The 23,226-nt window shown below is 42.2% G+C and overlaps 2 long non-coding RNA genes across 5 annotated transcripts in view; one reads left to right on the top strand and one right to left on the bottom strand.

The window, feature by feature from the left end:
- LOC126961116 (uncharacterized) overlaps positions 1-23,226 on the top strand; it is a 97,950-nt gene that overhangs the window by 51,326 nt on the left and 23,398 nt on the right. The window lies entirely within an intron of this gene.
- Positions 1,651-23,226, bottom strand: part of LOC126961119 (uncharacterized) — a 33,018-nt gene continuing 11,442 nt past the window's right edge. Inside the window, exons 2-3 of one of the 3 annotated variants that reach the window (XR_007728187.1) lie at positions 6,583-12,629; positions 1,651-6,534 (exon numbers count right to left, since the gene is read on the bottom strand). This is a non-coding gene — a long non-coding RNA (uncharacterized LOC126961119). Of the gene's footprint in view, positions 12,630-23,226 lie in introns of all 3 variants that reach the window. The other 2 variants (XR_007728188.1, XR_007728186.1) reach the window with 2 other exon arrangements.

A 23,226-nucleotide genomic window follows, 5' to 3' on the forward strand; every position in this document is an offset into this window, starting at 1 on the left:
TCCCGTTGTTTGGTCTATAGATCTTCCACCATGTGGCTGTGCTGGAGTCTCTCTAAATTTGCTGTGATTCTCGGGGCTGCCCGATTCACCGTTAATTACCCAATGAAGGTCCTTTAAATTTAACTCAGCAGAAGTATTTGTTTTGACCGTACACACAGCTTCTCTACGTTTAGCAGATCTAATGTTTGGAGTTTCCTATGGCTAAAGCTTGGGGCTGTGTCGCTTTTTCCTTCCAGGTGAGCTTATCAGTTCCCAAGACATAAAGGACACACACACCTACTGGTTTGTTCTCATGCAGCGTCTGGACCACACACACACACACACACACACCCCCCACTCGGCTTCACATCTTAATCTGGATGTCACTCAAACCTCTCAAACATAACATGTTCAACATAGGATTTTCTTTTTTTTTGGAGGCAACCTCTGCCTCCCAGGTTCAAGTGATTCTACTGCCTCAGCCTCCCAAGTAGCTGGGACTACAGGCGCCTGCCACTACACCCAGCTAATTGTTTTGTATTTTTAGTAGAGATGGGGTTTCGCCTTATTGCCCAGGCTGGTCTTGAACTCCTAAGCTCAGGCAACCTGCCCACCACTGGCCTCCCAAAGTGCTAGGATTACAGCTGTGAGCCACTGCACCCGGCCTCAACATGGGATTTTAAGTTTTTTCTCTTGTCATGCCTTGTATTATTATTTCCAATTATTCTTTCCTCTTCCATGAAAGAGGATTAAACATCCCACCCAGTTCCTAGTTACTTACATACCTTCTTGGGGAAGGGTCCACTTACCAGGCTTGCCATGTGTGGTGTAACAAAAATGTATCTGTTCATCTGTTAAATGAGGCTAATAGATACCTGTTCTTGGTCCCTAGTTCCTGGCACAGAGCTTCAGAAACCCTTGTAATGTCCTGAGCAATAGGAATGTCTTTGTGATGCTAATGACCCCTGGTAGCCCCTAGATGGCTTCAGGATGGGGGCTGGTCACCAGAAGGACCAAGCACTTGCTTAGAAAGTTGGGACTTGGGTTGATCACAACCATGGGGATGGAGGAGAGAACCAGAGATTGAGGTCAATCAACCAATTTAATAAATTTAATCAATCTCATGCCCACATAATGACACATCAATAAAAAACGCTGCAGCACAGGCTTGGTGGAAGTTCTTTAGAGGAGCTGATGAATGCATCGATTGATGTCCTGGCCCTGGGAGGGTGATGTGTTCAGATTCCACGGGGAGAGGGCATCAAAATTTTGCGTTCCCTCCCAAACTTCATCCTATTTGATTGCAATTTTTGATTTAAGTCTGTTTTTGCTGAATTATAACTAATTATTTCTAATATAACCTCTAATGTAACATCACCTTTTAGATTTTCTTTTACCTTCCATTGTTATTATTGTCATATGTTTCCAAAATTCTTCAAGATTTGAAAACTTAAAGGAAGTGTGGTGAGTAGTTACATTTCCCTTTCATGCCTAACATTGTTTTCTTCCTTCCTTTCTTTCAACCTTGGTCAAACTTTCAGAAATTTGCCTATTTTATTAGTCTTCTCAAAGAATCACCTTTTGATTATTTATTTTGATTTTGTTAGTTTCTGCTATCTATTATTTTCTTCCTATCACTTTCTTTGATTTACTATGTGGTTATTTCTCCAATTTCTTTCTTTCTTTTCTTTTTTTTTTTTTTTTTGAGATGGCGTCTTGCTCTGTTGCCCAGGCTAGAGTGTAGTGGCGAGATCTCAGCTCATTGCAACCTCTGCTTCTTGGGTTCAAGTGATTCTCCTGCCTCAGCCTCCCAAGTAGCTGGGACCGCAAGCGTGTGCCACCACGCCTGGCTAATGTTTTGTATTTTTAGTAGAGACGGGGTTTCACCGTGTTAGCCAGGATAGTCTTGATCTCCTGACCTCGTGTTCCACCCGCCTCGGCCTCCCAAAGTTCTGAGATTACAGGCCTGAGCCACCGTGCCCGGCCCTCCCCAGTTTATTTCATTCAATATTTAGCTAACAGATGTTTAGGTTTCTTCCCCCTTTATGAATAATATAAGCAATTAAGGCTATATAGGCCCCTCTAACTATTGCATTAGGTATGTCCCAGAAGGTTTTATTTCAGTTCTAAATATTTTATCATTTCCATTATTATTTCTTTTGATGTATCAATTATTTATGTTTTCAAACTACAAATATAGTTTTTGGACTTCTTTGAGACAGAGTCTTACTGTGTCACCCAGGCTGGAGTGCAATGGTGCGATCTGGGCTCACTGCAAACTCCGCCTCCTGGTTCAAGTTGATTCTCGTGCCTCAGCCTCCTGAGTGGTCAGATTACAGGTGTGTGCCACCATGCCTGCGAATTTTTTTGTAGTTTTAGTAGAGATGGGCTTTTACCATGGTGGCCAGGCTGGTCTCGAACTCTTGGCTTCAAGTGATCTGCCTACCTCAGCCTCCCAAAGTGCTGGGATTACAGATGTGAGCCACTGTGCCCAGCTTAGTTTTTGGACTTCGTCATACAATTACTTTCCTACATTACGTTTATTTCAGAAAACATGGCCTGTATGACCATGTATGAACTTAAACTTGTTGAGTCTCTTTTTTACTCTTCCTGATTGGAGCTCTGGGCTGGTCTGGCTTCTCTGGCCTCCTATGCAGTGTTTCCTAGTCCTCTTCCTCTCAGTGAGTCCTTCCAGAATTTGGCTTTTCTTTAGGGGGTCTCAGCTGCAATGCCAGTGACTTTTCACTTCCTCATCTGCTTCCTCATCTGCTTCCTCATCTGCTGATCCTGTGTGACATTAAAACCCAAGTTTGTGCTCCCCAAGAGCCTGCTCTGCCCTACCCGGCAGCAGCCGGGCCCCAGGACCCGGACTCAGCATCCCGGCTGGCTCTCTCTTGACTCCCACCAACTGGGGATTTCCATTCTTTATTAGGAGTTCTGCACTGCTTTTAGAAGGAAGCTTGTGACATTTCCGTCAGTATCTGTAGGTCTGTTGTGCAGAAGGGTGTTTAGGTTTAGGTCATTATATCCACTCCATGCTTTTTCGAACATTGAGACCATTGTGTTTATTTTTCTTTTCTCTTTCCATTCTCTCCAAACAGAAACTGTACTTCTCGATATGATTCCCTCTAAGTAGAGAAAGGTTCACACAAGGAAGCAATGACAAGAAAAGCACAAACATGAATGTTCCCTTTATCTGCAATTAAGTCACTACTTGTTATGTGAAATAAAGTAACAAGTTATTAATGGCAGAATTATAGAAGTGGAAGGCAGATGAGTGGTTGCCAGGAGTTAAGGAAGGGACAGAAGCTGGTGGGTTCTGTGGTTATAAAAGGGCCTCAGGACAGAACCTTCTGGTCACGGAGCTGCTGTGTCTTCCTTACGGTGGTGGTTACACGAGTTTACATACTAAACAGACAAACGCTCGCACAGACCTCAAATACATGGATGTCTGGAGAAGTTATACCAGGCTCCCGGTTGGCATAGATGTACTTTTATTTTTATTTATTTTTTATTTTTTGAGATGGAGTCTCCTTCTGTCACCCAGGGTGGAGTGCAGTGGTGCAATCTTGGCTCACTGCAACCTCTGCCTCCTGGGTTCAAGCGATTCTCCTGCCTCAGCCTCCTTAGATGTACTTTTAAACCCAGTTATCTAAAAAAGGGTCTTGCTGGCCAGGCGCGGTGGCTCATGCCTGTAATCCCAGGACTTTGGGAGGCTGAGGCGGGCAGATCACAAAGGTCAGGATATCGAGACCATCCTGGCTAACACGGTGAAACCCCGTCTCTACTAAAAATACAAAAAATTAGCTGGGCATGGTGGCTGGTGCCTGTAGTCCCAGCTACTCCGGAGGCTGAGGCAGGAGAATGGCATGAACCCGGGAGGTGGAGCTTGCAGTGAGCTGAGATCGTGCCACTGCAATCCAGCCTGGGCGACAGAGCGAGTCTCAAAAACAAACAAACAAACAAACAAACAAAAAACAGGGGTCTTGTCCCAGATGCCAAGAGCGAGTTCTTGGATCTCACATGGGAAAGAATTCAGGGCAAGTCGCAGAGTAAAGTTAAAACTGCTTATTAGAAACTATTACAGAGTAGGGTGTCCTCGAAAAGCAAGGAGCACCTTAAACGTAACGCTTGCCTATATAGCATATTAAGGCAAAGAAGAGTGTAATTTATTACAAAGATTTGTGATCAGCTTGCAACAGGCTATTAATAGTTATTTTCTTGTGCAACTATTGATTTCAGCAAGAATTTATGAATGTGTTGTTGTTATCTCTAAAGCGAACCCTATTCTTAAACTAGGAATGCTTTTTGTTCTTCAAATACCAGGACATTTCCGTAAGTTTTAGTTCTTTACGTAGGTAGTCAACCTGTTCCCTCAACTATAAACATTTTGTGACGGAGAGTGCTCAACCCCCAGGGAATGTCCCCCAGCAGGTTTGGCTTTATCCAGCCTTTATTCAGGATGGAGTCACCCTGGTTAGGACGCCTCTGACCATTCCGATGTTCTCATAATCAGTGCCCAATACCTTGGTAAGAATCTCACAAGGTATTTGCAACACTGTAAAAAATAGCAATTTGGTTTAACAAGACATTGCATCTTGTGCAGAAGTAAATGAAATATACATTTATAATATCCTATCGAGTATTCTAACTCCCTGCTACTGAAACTGCATCAACATCACTGGAGAGCTTGTAGAATACAACCTTTGCAGTGAGCCATGAGCATGCCACTGTACTCCAGCCGGGTAACAGAGGGAGACCTATCTTGAAAGAAAGAAGAGAGAGAGAGAGGAGAGAGAGAAGGAAGGAGGAGAGGGGGGGAGGGGAGGGGAGGGGAGGGGAGAGAAATGCAGCCTTTCTAGCCCCAGATGTACTGAAGTAGAATCTACCAGTTAACAATATCCCCAGGTGATCTGCATTTGTATTAAAGTTTGAGATGCATTTGTCCAAATCCTTTATTAAATTGGTATGCTTAGATTTTTCTCATATAATCTTCAAATGAAATTATAAGGGGCATGATTATAAACAATTATCTAGCAATGATATCTCTTAAGTCCTTAGATGGCATTTCCAAAAACATGAGATAACATTTACTGTAATTCAAGGTGAAAAATGTTTCATCAAAGACTGTGCCAATGTCTGCCCAAAATAATGGGAGCAGCTACAAGGAACACAAAGACGCTCTCAGGGACCGTCAAAGGAAGTCTCATTTGTGACATCTCTGCAATGTGCTGCGTTTCACTTTTGAAGACGTTTTCCGAGTTTGATCAAAGTTCTCCGTCGTGCATAGACCATTTCGGTTTGGGACATCTTGGGGGCACAGAGAGGAAGGCTCGTGGGTCAGGAGTTCTGGTATTGCGATTCTTTGCATGAGTTACTGCTCATGGGTGGCATGACTTTCGAGGTCTCGGCTTCTTTGTCAGTGATAGGAGAGACTGAGCCAGACCAGCAGGTTTCAGGCAATCTCAGAAGTATCTACAAAGGCACTGTGCAGCTTACCCTTGTACAGAGAAAGATGAGATCCTTGGGTGAGGATCTGAAACCCTCGTGTGACCACCTCCCACCCCAGCTTAATGAGAGCAGTCCTGATACCATGTTTTTACCTATTGTATTTCTTTGTGCATCCTCATTTGAACAAAGGATGTTGCTATTGAAAGAAGGCTGAGAACAAATGTCTATTAAGGAAGGTCTCATGGAAATACTTTGATTCTAAGTTTAAGGACCATGTAGTTACCCTGAAGTCAATGGGACACAGAACACATATAGCACTGAGGATAGTGACCTCAGTAAACATTGCAAGATTGATCATTAATTGTCATCTGTAGGATGCAGTAAATTCCTCTTCAAAGTTTAGCCTGTTCATGTCTTTTAAAATTTAAGAGGGAGAAAATTGTTAAGTACAATGAGTTCTCTGAGTTCCTCTCCAAAGAACCAATGTGTCAGGATGTTCGGCTGTTCTTTGTTCTCCACTTTAAAGTTTAACTTTCTCGTTCTTTACGTCTGTTTGCCCCTAGTTTCAGTAAACAACTCCCTCCTAGCCTCTATCACCTGCTCTGTCCTTAGTCACCTGTTCTGTCCTTAGTCACCTGTTCTGTCCTTAGTCACCTGTTCTGTGCCTAGTCATCCATAGTCACCTGCTCTGTCCTTAGTCATCCATAGTCACCTGCTCTGTCCTTAGTCATCCTTAGTCATCTGCTGTCCTTAGTCACCTGTTTTGTCTTTAGTCACCTGCTCTGGTCTTAGTCATTCTTAGTCACCTGCTCTGTCCTTAGTCACCTTTAGTCACCTGTTCTATCCTTAGTCATTGTTAGTCACCTGCTCTGTCCTTAGTCACCTACTCTATCCTTAGTCAACCTTAGTCATCTGCTCTGTCCTTAGTCACCTGTTCTGTCCTTAGTCATCCATAGTCACCTGTTGTGTCCTTAGTCACCCTTAGTCACCTGTTTGGTCGTTAGTCACCTGCTCTGTCCTTGGTCACCTGTTCTGTCCTTAGTCATCCTTAGTAACCTGTTCTGTCCTTAGTCATCCTTAGTCACCTGTTCTGTCCTTAGTCACCTGCTCTGTCCTTAGTCATCCTTAGTCACCTGCTCTATCCTTAATCACCTGTTCTGTCCTTAGTCATCCTTAGTTACCTATTCTGTGCTTAGTCACCTGCTCTGTCCTTAGTCGCCTGTTCTGTCCTTAGTCACCTGCTCTGTCCTTAGTCATCCTTAGTCACCTATTCTGTGCTTAGTCACCTGCTCTGTCCTTAGTCATCCTTAGTCACCTGTTCTGTCCTTAGTCATCCTTAGTCACCTGTTCTGTAACCGTCCTGCCACTCTGGCTCGCACCCCTGCTCTCTTTAAAATAGCCAATCGGAATTAGCGTAGACTGTGCAGTCCAACCCTAGTAAATAGGGGAAAGATATAGCAGTAGGGCTAGCTGTGTTAGGAATAAGGCCCCCTTCCCCTCCCTTGTCCAGTGTACTCTTGCCATTGTTCCATCTGTGAGATGCACACTTCTATAAAGGTAAATTGCCTTGCTGAGAAAACTTTTGCCTGAGTGCTAATTTCAGTTGGTGGCACCGAGCATTTACTTCCAACATCATCCCATCCAACAGCCTCACAGTTGCCCTGTTATGGCTGAACGAGCTTGTCGTATAGGCCTGGGGAGCATGAACAGATTCCAGAGTGAGACTGCCAGTGCCGAAATGAGACTGTTAGTAGTTTTTATTTATTCCACTTTTGTTCTAGGTTTCACTGAGGAAACGCTGGTTTCAGGGTGCTGCTCAGATTCCCCTGGGCTGTTATCTGCGTATTACTTTCTGTCTGATGGGTCCTCTGGGTAGCTGACACTGACATGGAGTTCAAAGAGTAAGAGATGACCAAGGGTGACTCCTGGGAAAAATAAAAGGGAGTAGAAGCAGGCTAAGATATGGAAAACCTTCCCGCCACTGTGGAGGTCTGACAGCTTAGACCACATTACAGGTCACATGTGGGCTCGGCTAACTCCACAGGGAGTGCTAGGGTGAGGAGCCTCATGTTGGGCTGAATCAGCCAGGCCCCTGTGCCTTTCTGTGCCCACTTCTTGGCTGGGGACTGCCAAGAAAGAGCATGGCGTTAACTTGAAAGCCGAGGTCGATCTTAAATGAACTACCAGATGCAGGTTGGAGAGTGTTAGCTACCTGCACTCATCGCTGTGGAAGAGATAGTTCTTTCTCTAAGGGAGATCTGAGAGCTACGGCTCTGGGGCTGCCATGTAGCTCTCGCTCTCTCTCTTTTTTTAAAAAATAGCTTTATTGATGTATAATTCACATGCCTTAAAGCTTACCCATTAAAAGTGTACTGTTCAGTGATTTTAGCAAATGTATACAGTTGTGTAACCAAAATCACAATCCAGTTTTAGAATGTTTCCATCATCCCAAAATGTTTGCTCCCTCTTCCCACTCCCATCCCCAGCTGCAGGAGACCATGAATCTGTTTCGTGCCTCTACAGTTTTACGGTTTGTAGAAATGGTATCTAAATGGAATCATACAATCTGTAGTCTTTTGTGTCTGACTTCTTTCACTTGTGTTTCTGAGGTTCATTCATGTTGTTGCACGTGTTAGTAGTCTGTTGCTTTTTAGAAGTGTGCTGAGTAGCATTCCATGATGTGGGTATACATTTTGTTTGTCTACTTTTCAGGTGATGGGCTAATTTCTGGTTATTATGAATAATGTTGCTACGAACGTTTGTATACAAGACCTTGTGCAGATCCATGTTTTCATGTATTTTGGTTACATACCTCAGAGTGAAATTGCTGGGTCATATGGTAATTGAATGTTCACTTTTTTAAGCAACTGCCAAATGGTGTTTCAAAGTGGCTGTATCATTTTGCAGTCATGCCAGCAATGTAGGAAACTACATGTCGTAGTTTCTCCATATCCTGGTCAGATTTTGGAATTATCAGTCTTATTGTTTGCAGTCATTCTAGTGGGTGTGTAATAGGTATTTCATTGTGCCTTTAATTTGTATTTCCCTAGTGACTAATAATATTGGCCATTTTAATGTGCTTATTTGTATATCTTCTTGCGTGAATTGTCTTCAGCTTTCTCTTTATCCTTTTATTAATGAGTTATGAGTTCTTTACATGGTGTGGGTACAAGTCCTTTATTAGATATATGGTTTGCAAGTATTTTTTCATAGTCTGTGGCTTGTCTTTTCATTGTTTTTTATGGTTTCTTCAGAAGAGCAAAACTTAAAATTTTGACGAAGTCCAACTTATTTTTTTAATGAATTGTGCCTTTAGTGTGATATCTAAGAAATCTTTGCCTAACCTAAGGTCAGAATGATTTCCTGCTGTGCTTTCTTCTGTACATTTTATTTTTTACATTAGGTCAATGATTCTCGACTGGAAACAGTTTTGCTCTCCGGGGCACATTTAGGAATATCTACAGACGTAGATTGTCACAACCGGGTATGTGTCGGGGGAGGGGTGCCACTGGCATCTAATAGGCAGAGGCCAGGATACAGCTAAACATCTTACAGTGCACAGGACAGCTCTCCACAGCAAAGAATTATCCACCCCCACAAACGCCAACAGTGTTGAGGTTGAGAAACCCTGACTTAGTCCATGTTTAGCTAATGTTTGTGCATGGTGTGAGGTAAGGATCCTAGTGCTTTTGTTTTCCCTTCTGCCAGCACCATTTGTTGAAAAGAATATGCTACTATACTGAATTGCCTCGGCAGCTTTGTTCAAAGTCAATGGGCCATAAATATGAAGATTTATACCTGAATTCTCTATTCTGTTATTTGATTTACATGTCTATTCTTTTGCCAATATAATACTTTTGTTGTTGTTGTTGTTGTTGTTGTTTTTGAGATGGACTCTCCTAGGTTCAAGCTATTCTCCTGCTTCAGCCTCCTGAGTAATGGAGATTACAGGTGCATGCCACCATGCCTGGCTAGTTTTTTGTATTTCTAGTAGAGATGAGGTTTCACCAAGTTGGCCAGGCTGGTCTTAAACTCCTGACCTCAAGTGATTCACCCACCTCAGCCTCCCAAAGAGCTGGGATTACAGGTGTGAGCCACGGTGCCTGGCCGATACTTTGTGATTATTGTAGTTTTATAGACAGTTTTGGAATCAGGTTCTATAAATCCTCCAACTTTGCTCTTAAAAAAAATTATTTTGTCTACTAGAGGTTCTTTGCATTTTCATAAAAAATTTAGCATCAGCTTTTCAAATTCTACAAAAAAGCCACCTGAGATTTTAATGGATTGCATTGAATCTATACATCAATTTGAGAACTACCATCTTAACAATATTGCGTCGTCTAATCCATGAACTTTGTATATTTCACTATTTAAATCTTTAACTTCTTTCAGCAGTGTTTTACGGGTTTCAGTATACAGATGTTACACTTCTGTTGCCAAGTCTATTCCTATTTTGTTTATTTTTAGATGCAATTTTAAATGGAATCATGGTCTTAATTTCATTTTGAATTGCTTATTGACTATATATAAATACAATTCTGTTAGTTTTGTATATTAACTTTGTATATTGCAATCTTGCTAAACTTGTTATAAGTTCTTGTAGGGTTTTTTTTTCATTCCTTACAATTTCTATATATAGTGTCTTATATTCTTGAGAATAAAGTCTTTTATTTCTTCACGTCCAATCTGTATAGCTTTAATTTCCTTTTATTGCCTTCTCTGGGTAGAATCTTTAATACAACGTTGAATAAAAGTGGTGAGAGCCATAAGCCTTTAAAAAAATTAAAAAGAATTCAGAATCCTGAGAACCTCTAGTCCTATATGTTTTGAGTAAGGCTTTGCAGACCCACAGTAAGCTACTAATAGGATTGTTGGAAGGGTAAAATGAAGTACAACATGTAATATGCTTAGAGTAATGTCTAGCAACAGTTAGTCCTCATAAAATATTAGCTTTCAGAAAGAGAATCTTGACTGGCCGCTGGCAGGCCAGCATCAGGGATCAGAACTTAACATTGAGGACTGAGGCCTGGGTGGGCAGAGGCTGGGCTGGCTCCATGGCTGATGTGGTGGGTGATGGAAGTTGTCTGTGGCTTGTCCCCAGCATGAGTCAGCAGAATGTTTGTCAGCCTCCTCAGGGATTTCTGGTGCTGTGGGAGCGCTCCCAAGCCAGGATGCTTGTGGTTATAGAGAAATGTAATGTGAAGCGAGTGGACTCAGGAATGACGCATTGTATTGAAGTTCAATTGCTGTTAGAGGATGAGTATCATGAGGGGATGATTTGGGTGTATACAATATTTTAAAACCAAGAGAAAACCCTTCATGATTTCCAGTTTCTATGGTTTTCTATAGAATGCCAATTTCCGTAGAACGCACTGCTACGTCCCTTCTCAAAGGTTCATTCTAGAAGTTGATCTGTTATATCTGTTGAGGGACTTGAAATTGGAGGTAGGGACAACAGCTGAGATGAGCAACAGATAGATAACCTGGAGTGGGACCAGCACCACAATGAGGGCTCAGTGGCACCTCCGACCTCGCTGGGACTCAGCATCTCGTTTATGGTTCTCCTTGTAGAGATCCTTTGTGTCCTTGGTTACATGTGCTCCTAGGTATTTCATTCCATGGCTATTGGAAATGGGATTGCGTTCTTGATTTGGTGCTCAGCTTGAATGTTATTGTGTATGGAAATGCTGGTTTTTGTACATGGATTTTCTATCCTGAAACTTTACTGAAGTCGTTTATTGGTTCCAGGAGCCTTTTGGCAGTCTTTAGGGTTTTCTAGGTATAGAATCATATTGGCAGTGAAGAGAGACAATTTGACTTCTTTTCCTATTTGGATGCCTTTTATGGCTTATTCTTGCCTGATCACTCTGGCTAGGACTTCCTAGCATTTCATTTGTTTAGAAGGTGACAGACACATCGGTGTTTCTTATTCATTTATTTATTTGAGATGGAGAGTTGCTCTGTCGTCCAGGCTGGAGTGCAGTGGAGCAATCTTGATTCACTGCAACCTCAGCTTACCACAACCTCCGCCTTCTGGGTTCAAGCGATTCTCCTGCCTCGGCCTCCTGAGGAGCTGGGACCACAGGTGTGCGCCACCACACCCAGCTGATTTTTGTATTTTTAGTAGAGATAGGGTTTTGCCATGTTGGCCAGGCTGGTCTCGAACTCCTGACCTCAATTATCTGTCCACCTCGGCCTCCTAAAGGGCGGGGATTACAGGTGTGAGCCGCCGTGCTCAGCCACAAATCGGTGTTTCTATGAATCAGCCCCAGCTGCCAGTTTCCTCTCGAGGACAGCAGGCAAGATGTGGCCAATGGACGTTGTGATCCCTTGTTGGTGATGCTTTGTTCACCATAAAGCAGGCTTTCAGAAGTAAGACACTCAGATGGTACCAATCATCCTGTATAACACCCCCCATACCTATCTCCTTTCATTACTTTAAGAGAGGAATCTCCGCTAAAGTCACCTTACTGTCAAATGTCTTTCCTACCTAACAGGTAATGTATTAATAAAGATCTTCGAGTCTAAGCCAAGAAACTTTCAGAGCTCTCTAGTTGTTCTCAGTAATAAAATAATGTCAATGAATTTCCATTCTTTATTTGGCAGTACCGTGTTCTAATGACAAAGGTTCTGTGACCTTTCAATTATGATCATTACTAAGATACAAAGACTGGAATTCTATAGAAGAGGTCTGACAGATTACCTGAGGTCAGGCATTTGAGACCAGCCTCGCCAACATGGTGAAACCCCGTCTCTACTAAAAATACAAAAATTAGCAGGGCATGGTGGCCCATGCCTGTAGTCCCAGCTACTTGGGAGGCTGAGGCAGGAGAATCGCTTGAACCCGGGAGGTGGAGGTTGCAGTAAGCCGAGATTGTGCCATTGCACTCCAGCCTGGGAATCAGAGCAAGAATCCATCTCAAAAAAAAAAAAAAAAAAAAAAAGGCCCGAAGCTTCTCTGAAACACAAATTCAGTCATCAGAAAGTCACCTGAAAGTTCTTAAGCACCACAACGCGTGGCAAACATGATATCAAAAGTCATCTTGTATACGCCAGTTCCTTCTCTTCACAATTGTTTCTCACTTGAACATCCAAAGACGGTTTTGCAAGCTGTGCAGTCACCACAGGCCAGTGAGGTCACTGTCATTGTGGCAATAGGTAGTTTTCAGAGGCACAGACCTTGTGCTGGGTGATGGAATCTAGAGAGAGAGGGAAAAGCAGTTTAGCATTCATAATAGCTAGCCACACAGGAAAGTGATAACCTGTTTGTATATACATGAAACTATATTTAAAAACAAATGGTCAAGAGCTGTGTTGTCCATAGGCCCCCCATCCACAGAGCACACATAACTTTTTAAATTAACATGAAACAAAATTCAATACAACGAAACATTCAGGTCTCAGTCACACTGGCCAGTCCCATTAGATGCAGGACACAGATGATGCTTCCATCGTGGCCGAACACTCGGTGGGCAGGGTGGGAAGCCTGCCAGTCTGTGACACAGGAGTTCTCTAATCTTAGCTCACCACTTCCAATACTCTCGGCATAAGGCAGAGGATAAAGAAATACATAAATGAGTTTTAACTGTGACACCAACAGTAAGAGGTGGGCCGTGCCATCCTATCTACCCAGCATAGGTATTTTTTATGGAATACCAAGTGAATAAGCATACTTCCTAAAACTCAGTTCTTCATGGCTCAAATTAAAGGAGCTCTACAGTCCCATCAGTTTGAAACTCGACTATTTTACGAAAATTACAAGTTGCACCTGGTCCAGGATAGCGCTGCAGGTGCAGCTGAAGGATCAGCACAAGTGATCCTGGCAGCTGGCGGAAACGACCCCTCCCTCTTTCCTCCGTCCTGGCCAGTGTCCTGCACTGCGTTCTACTCCTACTGTTAGAAAAAAAAGGAATGAAGTCCACTGTCAGCATGATTGGATGATAAGGTAGATTAAATCAATCAACTGCAATTAAAGAATCACAATGATTGTGTGATTATAGAATTACAATTACAGAGTTATATTTGAAGGAACTTAAGAAGTCACACAGAAGAGTGATAGAAGGTGGAAAGCTATACTGGTGGTATGGTACAAAAAAGAAAAAATGGGTTTATTCTATAAATATTTTTTAAATGGAAGAAAAAAAATGACTTATCTTAGTTACAGCTCAAGATAGTGTCCCAGAATGTAACTGTTGTCTTCTCAATATAAATGTGCCTCTACCCAGGAGGCCTGGGCCAGTGAGGGACTCTCAGGTGAATTTCAGAAGGGAGGAACACTAACATTTGTGATAGCTTATATATATAAGAAATGATACAGTTAATAACATTGTGTATAACAATTATTATTAGTACTAGGCATACTACTCTCCACAACAGTGAAGCAGGTATTATCATGATTCACATTTTTTTCTCTTTTTGAGATAGGATCTTGCTCTGTCACCCAGGTTAGAGTGCATTGGTGCAAACGTGGCTCCCTGCAGCCTTAGTCTCCTGAACTCAGGTGATCCTCCAGCCTCAGCTTCCCAGGTAGCCAGGACTACAGGTGTGCACCACCACACCCAGTTAATTTTTGGATTTTTTGTAGAGCTAATGTCTCACTTTGTTACCCAGGCTGGTCTCAAACTCCTGGGCTCAAGCAATCCTCCTGCCTGAGTCCTCCAAAGTGCTGGGATTACAGGCATAACACACCACACCTGGCTTGACTTTTCTTATGCAAACTTTTGCCGTGTATAAGTTTCAATTTCTTATGTATTCAAATTATATCAACACTTTTTCTATTGCATCTGGCTTTTGAGTCATAGGTAGGTGGAAGCCTTTCCCGATACTCAGGTTATAAGTCATTCAGCCACATCTGTATGTTCTTCCAGGCTGTGAAAATTCTCTGGATTCAATTTTTAAACTTAGTTTTCTGACTAGGTGTCAGTTTTGAAAAACCAGAAAAAAAAATGCAGAAAAAATGATGCTCTTTGCAAATTCATCTAAAAATTCAGTATAATCCCCAAATTTCAAACTTTTAAAAAAGAAAAGGACATGTTTATTCTAAAGTTTATGGGAAAGAAAAAAAAATGCATAGGAAAATGATTTTAAAAAAGAAATAATGAGAAAAAATTTGACATACCAGATATCAAAACAGTCTGTATAATTACAGCAGTAAAATAGAAGTTAGCACGGAATAGACAAACAGATCAATGGACGAGAATAACCAGAAACACGCCCACACCATGTGGGAATGTAAGAGAGGACTCACAGGGCATTATAAGTCAATGTCAATAAATGAGTTATTACAAACGACATGGTCCCCTCACATTATATAATAAGTGAAATGCAGATGCATTAAAGGTCTAAATATTTTTTAAAACTATAAATAGAATAATATGAGATTATTTTTAAAGCTCAGAGGGTGAGGAAGACCTTTCTAAGCAAAACCACTAAGTGTATGTGCCATGGAGGAAACGAGGTGTTTAATTTTATAAAAAATAATAGTTAAAAATTAAAAACTTGGTAATACTTAAGTCACCATCAGCACAGTTAAAGAGACAGAATTTTGTAACATTTACAGCAAAAGTTTAATGTCTGTATTACATAAGCATGGCTGTTAAACAGGGTGAAAAAGATAAATAACCCAATTTCAAAAGAGGCAAGGGATCAGGACAGGCAATTCATGAATGATAAATCTCCTAAGATACTCAGAGTCATTAGGAATTTAGTAGCCAGGGAATTACAAATTAATGAGATCTATTTTTTTTTAACTAATCAGATCACCCAACATTGAAACTATGGGTTATGTCCAGTATTGGACATAGGAATTTATAGGACATAGGAAATAGGACTTTATATACTGTTAGTGATAGTGTAAATTGGTACAACCTTGTGTATCAGAATGTAAGTACACATATCCTAGGGTACAGTAATTCCACTGCTTTGAATCTATTTTACAGAAATCTTCATGTGCCCAGGCTTGGGCTAGAATAACTATAGCTCAAGAAAATCTCTTAAAATTGAATTCAGATTGTTCAATTAGAAAACATACACACACACACACACACACACGAGTTTAAAATAGCAGAAGTCAGCCGTGTGGCAGGGTTCATGCCTGTAGTCCCACCTACTTGGGAGGCTGAGGTGGGAGGACTGCTTGAGCCCAGGAGTTTGAGGCCAGTCTGGGCAACACAGTGACATCCTGTTTCTAAAATAAATAAATAAATATTTAAATAAATAAATAAATACAATAGCAGAATAAAAATAACAGAAAGACATTAATTTATTAACATAAATTAATTACCATACCTCCCAATGGTTAAAAAGAATGAAGTAGCTGTATATGTGTTAAGCTGGAAGGATCTTCCAGACACAGGGTTAAATAAAAACTCATGAAAAAACATGTGACTCTCCAATTTATATAAAAACAAATCCCTAAACAATATCTACATTTATATACATTTATTTCTATGTAAATATGCTTTTTGTTTTTTTTAAACAGACAGGATCTTGATCCATTGCCCAGACTTGAGTGTAGTGGTATGATCATGGCTTCCTGCAGCCTGGAATTCCTGGCCTCAAGTGATCCTCCCACCTTGGCCTCCTGAGTAGCTAGGACTACAGGCATGTGCCACGACACCAGGCTACTTAAAAAAATTTTTTTTTGTAGGGACAGGATCTTTCTGTGTTGCCAAGGCTGGTCTCAAACTTCTGGCATCAAGCAATCCACTCACCTTGGCCTCCCAAAGTTTTAGGATTATAGGTGTGAGTCACTGGACCTGACCATAATATGTTTACATTCATAAATACGTTTTTAAAAGAAATCTAGAAGATACACTTCCATCTTTATTGTAGTTACTTTAAGGAAGGGTTGTAAGACTGGGGGACCCTGTGTACTTCTCTTCTGTTTGAGTTCTTTGACTATGAAATCAAACATCACTCCATCCACCCATCTACCCATCTACCCATCCATCCATCCACCCACCCATCCACCCATCCACACATGTATCCTTCCATCCACATGTTTATCGTGGTGGGGATAAAGACTGCCTGAAGTATTGATCTTTAAACAGAGACAAGATAGAAGAGAAGCCTACATGTAACCTCACAACAAAGTCTATACCTTACACCTCTCATGGCCTGCTCTAGGACGTGCTGCCTGAGAAATTACACTGGACTTCTGAGCAGTGGCCTTGAGGTGCGCACGGGGCTGTGACTGAGTGTGTGGTCAGCAGTCTGGGAGGTCTGAAGTGCATCTGACCACTGAACAAGGGCCGACAGCTCCAGGGTCATGTCCAGGGAGCCCCTCACAGCCCCACGTTCCTAACTAAACACACACAGGAAAAATGATTTCTATCCAAGTTTATTTGGCATCTGAAGATAGCCATATCCCCAAATTCCAATGTCACTTCATAGGAATAATCCTCAAACATCCCATAAAATGTGGCCATAGGACAGATGTTAGAGTAATGCCAGTCCTGGCCGGTGGAGACAGGGATGAGTAGGAAGTTGAACTGCCCTTGAGCAGCTCTGTGAAATTTAAATTTAAAAAAAAAAAAAAAAAGTTTTTTTCTTTTTCTTTTTTTTTTTTAAAGCAACAGTATTTAGCAGTTCTTGGCAGGCATTTACGCACAAGCTAAAGTTTACTAGCCACGCCTCTGTGTGGTCTTATGGGTAGGATACAGAATCAACATGCTGCCAAAATTAATTTTTTATAGTACGGTGGGTAAGTCACTTTATTTAACTAAAACTGCGATTGCCAGCATCCAAGTGTGGTTAATGGTACGGTGTGCAGAAGTCCAAGAGCGCATGGGACCCATGTGAGCTTTAGCTTTGCTTATCAAAATAAGTAAGCATGTTAGGGCTGGGAGATCTAGCCAGACCTCCACTCTGGTAAGGAATCGCCCAGCTCCCTCACTGTGGGACGGTAGTCACCCAGCCTCTGCAGCTTCATGGCTTAAGGCAGCCCTTGGCAGTAGAGCCCAGCAGGTCACACATGTTCCTAGAGTCGTTTCTCACAATGAGCCCAGAGCTGCCTGCTGTGTCATTTTCATCTGCTCATATCGCATCTCCTCTTTCACACAGCCGTCCTGGAGGCACTGCTTCTGCAGACTGAATACCACCACTCCTTCCGTGATTCTCCCGGGTCCTGACTTCTAGATGCCTCGCTCTGGAAGCTCAGAACTCAAGACTAGGTGCCACCTTTGATTCTTCTTTCTCTAATATGCCACATCCAAGCTATCAACAAGTGCAACTGGCTTTGAAATGTATATTTAAAATCTGACAACTGCACAACAACTCCATCGATATGTCCCTGGTCCTAACCCCCATCAGTAATCACCCAAACCACTGCAAAGGTCCAAGATTGCTTTATCTGCTTCCACTAAAAAACATTTGTCAGCACTTTGAGAGGCCAAGTTGGGAGGATCCCTTGAGCCCAGGAGTTCAAAACCAGCCTGGGCAACATTGGGAGACTCTGTATCCATTAAAACAAACACAAACACAAACAGAGTAAACAAACATATACCAGAGCCTATTCCTCCCACTTAAAATCCTTCTGCGACTTCCATTTACCTCAGAACAAAACCCAAACTTCTTGCTGTTGTCTGTTAAGGTGTCAGTGGTCTGGAATGGTCCAGCTGAAGCTGCCTGCTTCTCCAGCTTCATTTCCTATCGCTTTTGTCTTCTCTCCCTTCATTTCAGCCACGCCAAACTTACCACTTCTCTTGACGTCTTAGCCCTTACTGTTCCTGGAAGGACCAGTCCCATAGACCTACAAGAGTCCATCCTTCTCTTCATCATCTGGGCCTCACCTCAAATGCCACTCACCTGCAAGGGGCCTACCTTACTCCTACTTTCCATACTCACCTGGTTTTCTTCATTGCATTTACCACCATAAGGATTTTTAAAGAAACTGTTTGTTGCCTGTCTTCTCCCTTAAATGTTAAGTCCCACAGGGGCAAAGGCTGTCAACTGCTGTACCTGCAGTGCCTAGAATATGCTCGGCATATGACAAGTGTGTAGGAAATATCTACCGGGTAAATGAATGAATGACCTGATACCATGTGGCTGTTTTGTAGCTCAGTCTAATAATACAGCAGTTCTCAACGTATTTTTTCTGCTCTGCTGTTTTACTGGAGACATTCACATCGCTGATACATCTCTAGGACATCCTAAGAATGTGCCACAGACAAGAAAGTCTACCGTTTACGTGTGACTCCCAGCACACCAACTTCTGTTTCCCATCCAGGAAACGTGTGAAAGGATATTACAGGTGGCGTGTCCCTCATCCAAAATGCTCGAGACCAGAAGTGTTTTGAATTCCAGATTTTTTTTTTGGGGGGGGGGGGCATTTTTGGAATGTACAATGAGAGATCTTGAAGATAGGACCAGAGTCTAAAACCAAAATTCATTTATGTTTCATCTACATCTTATACACATAGCCTAGAGGTAATTTTATACGATATTTTAAATAATTCTGTGCAGAGGCTGGTGTGATTGTCAGGTGTGACAGCATGACTGTAGTCCCAGCTACACAGGAGGCTGAGGTGGGAAGGCCGCTGGAGGCCAGGAGTTAAAGGCTGCAGTGAGCTATGATCGCAGCACTGTAACCAGCCTGGGCAACAGAGTAAAACTCTGTTTCAAAAAACAAACAAATAAATTTTGTGCATGAAACAAAGTCTGTGTACACGGAACCATCAGAAAGCAGAGGTGTCACCCCATGTGGACAATCAGTGGTTGTGTGGTATCACCCTCGTTCCTGATTTTTTTTTTTTTTTTTTTTTTTTTTTTGAGACAGAGTCTCACTCTGTCGCCCAGGCTGGAGTGCAGTGGTGAAATCTCGGCTCACTGCAACCTCTGCCTCCCGGGCTCAAGCGATTCTCCTGCCTCAGCCTCCCAAGTAGCTGGAACTACAAGCGTGTGCCATCACGCCCAGCTAATTTTTGTAATTTTAGTAGAGACGGGGTTTTGCCATGTTGGCCAGGCTGGTGTTGAACTCCTAGCCTCAAGCGATCTGCCCGCCTTGGTCTCCCAAAGTGCTGGGATTACAGGCATGAGCCACCATGCCTGGCCCTGACTCTGAATTTATATGCTACCAACAAGCAATCATTTCCTTACACTTATTCACACATAAGTAGTTAACAGTAAAAAATAAGACATGCCATTAACACAGTGGAGACTCGTGTGCTCAGGGGAGCTAAGCAGCCAGTGGCATCAGCGGAGACCAGAATCAGCTGTTGAACAGCAGCAGCAACAACACACAACAGCAGGCCTCTGGTCTCCCAACCATGCTGCGCTTTGATTCGAAGGTTAGGGGACACTGCATTTTACATTTTAGGTGAGAGGGAACATGAGAAGCAGTTACAGGCCCAGGAAGTGGGTCCTCTGGGGACAAGGAGGCATTCTACTGGGTGGCTTTTAAATGGTATCTGCCCCACTGGCAATGGTCTTAGAATTTTTAATGGTATCCGCCTCATTAACAATGGTCTTAACACCGACAGCTCCTTTCTGTTGGTTCAGTATACACAAACTTTGTTTCATGCACAAAATATTTACTTAATGTTTTGGGGTTTTTTTGAGACAGGGCCTCGCTCTGTCTCCCATGTTGGTGTGTGGTGGCATGATCATGGCTCACTGCAGCCTCTAACTCCTGGGATCAGGCAAGGCTCTCACCTCAGCCTCCCACGCAGCTGGGACTATAGTCACGTGTCACCATGCCCGGCTAATTTTTTTTTTCTTTTTTGTCTTAGGAGTCTCTCTTTGATTTTATAAGCTGACATGATTTCTTGTTCTGTTGTGAATGCACGCTGCTCTAGGCCTCAGTTAACCCATCACACATGTGCTCCACGCTGTCCACGGGTGCTTTTTCTGCAGTGTTAACATAATCTTCATGGTTGGTATCATCATGAACACCTTGATTCAGAACCATTCTGGCTATAGCTTCATCAGTCAGTGAAATGAACAATTGGAGCCCATTATCAGTGTTAAAAACAACATTAATCTCTACTTCTTCCAGCTGACTGATGAACTCGGAAGGTCTATTTTTTCCATAGGTAAGGAGGTCAGACGTCCTTTTCTTCTCACTTGACAAGCTGAATTCTTCTAAGTCACCACCTTGTTCATCATCATCACTGAACACAGTCATAGGCCAGAGGTCACGCCAGGCATGCACAGCTGTGTCTTTAGTCACTGTGTTGCAAGCGTTGGCAACAGCATGTATGGCTCCTTCATGCTCAACTCCTGAAAATCTTCTACACCTACACCTCTGTTCCCTGCTGTGAGCATGAATTCAAGAAAGTGTTTATTTTATAATTACTTTCCATTGATCTAAAGATACCCTGGTTACATGGCTGAACTAAAGAAGTCACATTTTGGGGAGAAGTACACAGCATCAATATTATCTTTGATGAGAATTTCAGCTGGGGGATGAGCAGAACAGTAGTCAAGGCATAAGAAAATCTTGCTGTCACCATCCGGTCCAACTTTTCTGCAGCGAGCACAAGAGGCCTGTACGAAATGTTTGTAACACCGATCAGAAAAGATGCTCCTGGTGACCCATGCCTTTTTGTTAGCATAATAATGGACTGATAAGAAATTTATTCCTGGCCGGGCGCGGTGGCTCAAGCCTGTAATCCCAGCACTTTGGGAGGCCGAGGCGGGTGGATCACGAGGTCAGGAGATCGAGACTATCCTGGCTAACACGGTGAAATCCCGTCTCTACTAAAAATACAAAAAATTAGCCGGGCGAGGTGGCAGGCGCCTGTAGTCTCAGCTACTTGGGAGGCTGAGGCGGGAGAATGGCGTGAACCCGGGAGGCGGAGCTTGCAGTGAGCCGAGATCGCGCCACTGCACTCCAGCCTGGGAGACACAGCGAGACTCCGTCTCAAAAAAAAAAAAAAAAAAAAGAAATTTATTCCTTGAGAACAGCAAGGACAAAAGCTTTTGCCCATGAGAGCAAGTTTACACTTATTGCGTGCCTGCTGCATTTGCGCAGCACTGCACAGTCATTCTGTCCTTGGCATCCTTAATTCCTATAGGGGCTGTCCCATCAGCTGTAGTCAGCATCTTTCTGGGGCAGTAGCACCCAAATGGTGATGTCTCATCAGCAATATAGACTTGTTCTGGCATCAGATTTTCATCAGCGATAATCTTGGCAAACTCGTCAACGAGTTTTGACTCTGCCTTGTGATCTGCAGATGCTTTAAAACTTGAATTCCATGTCATTTCTTAATATCTGCAACCAGCCTGTTGAATATTCACAGTTCCCTTCAATTTTCAGTTCATCAGGATAGATCTTCGCTTGTTTCATGATCAGCATACCACTGAGTGGCATGTGGTCAGTGTGATGCACGTGTTCAGATCTAGTTTTTCAGTACACGATTGACGTCTTCATTTTTAGCTTTATGCAGAGTTTTTCTATTTTTCATTAACTTCTGCTCATCACATTCAGCACAGAACTTCAAAAGTGTATCCTTCTGTGTCTTCCGGTCATATATGGTCATCCCAACACCATACTCTTCTGTTAGATGTTTCACACTTACACTGCTGTTCAGTTCCCCCAACAAGTTGCCTGTGCTATTGATAAACATAAATTCTTCCTCTTTTTCTGATCACTGTTACACATAGGGGGATCTGCAGGCCTTTTTGACATTTTCAGTAATATTTTTACATGACACAGCAGAGAATAAGCAAAAAAACCACAGTGAGTAATGCATGGAGTTCTTGGCCCCACGTGAGGTATCATGGGGAATCTGTGGTGGGTGCGTCCAGCCTACACACATGCCATTTTATTATACGTTGTGGGCGTGCTTGCGTGGGGGAATTTGGGTGTGCATGGAAAAGTTATACTGTAGTTGAAGGGCGCTGGGTGGGTCTTTTTTTCCCTTGGGGACACTAAATCAACCGTGTTGTGCACCTGTGCTTTGACTATGCCCTGTCACATGAGGTCAGGTGTGGAATTTTCCACTTGTGTTGACAAGCTGGCACTCAAAAAGTTTAGGATATTGGAGCATTTCAGATTAAAATTAGGAATGTTCAACCTGTATTACGTGACTAGCCTTGAATCCACTATTATTCACTATTTTTTCTATTACATTTTATAATTGTTTATCATTGGGTATACAAATGCTAATGATTTCAGTGAGTGGATCGTATAAACAGTAATTTTGCTGAATGAGTTGTAACAGTCTATTTACTCTTTATGTTTCTATGTAAACAACTGCAAACAAAATGTGCAAACATGAAAACAAAATGTGTCCCTTCCTGTATAATTCTTATAATTTCTTTTTCTTATTTTATTCCCTTGACTAGGAATCATAGAACACTGTTGAAGAGTAATAGCATTCATGTGTGTCTTGTACCTGATTTAAGCCTTAAACTAAAGTTTTCACCATTCAATATTTGTTGTACGTTTTTTTATAGATAACCTCCATAGTTAAGAAAGTTATCTATTACTGGTTTCTGAAGAGGTTTTTTGTTGTTGTTGTTCTTTTTTTTTTTTTTTTTTTTTTTAATCATTACTGGGAATGATTCAAGAAGTTGAATCTTCCCTACTGCTTTTTGACACTACTAAGAAAATTAATGGATTAGAAAAAAGAAGACTTAATGCTATTCATTTATCCTTTCATTCGTAGGTTAAACCACACTTGGTTATGTACGTGTGTGTTTTAAAAACACACTGTCAAATTTGACTTGATGAAATACCTTATTTCGGAGGTTTTTTTTTTTCTTAGACGAGTCTCACTCTGTTGCCCAGGCTGGAGTACAATGGCGCGATCTCAGCTCACTGCAACCTCCTTCTTCCAGGTTTAAGCAATT

The sequence above is a fragment of the Macaca thibetana genome, chromosome 8, assembly GCF_024542745.1.
Source record: "Macaca thibetana thibetana isolate TM-01 chromosome 8, ASM2454274v1, whole genome shotgun sequence".
Classification (NCBI taxonomy): domain Eukaryota; kingdom Metazoa; phylum Chordata; class Mammalia; order Primates; family Cercopithecidae; genus Macaca; species Macaca thibetana.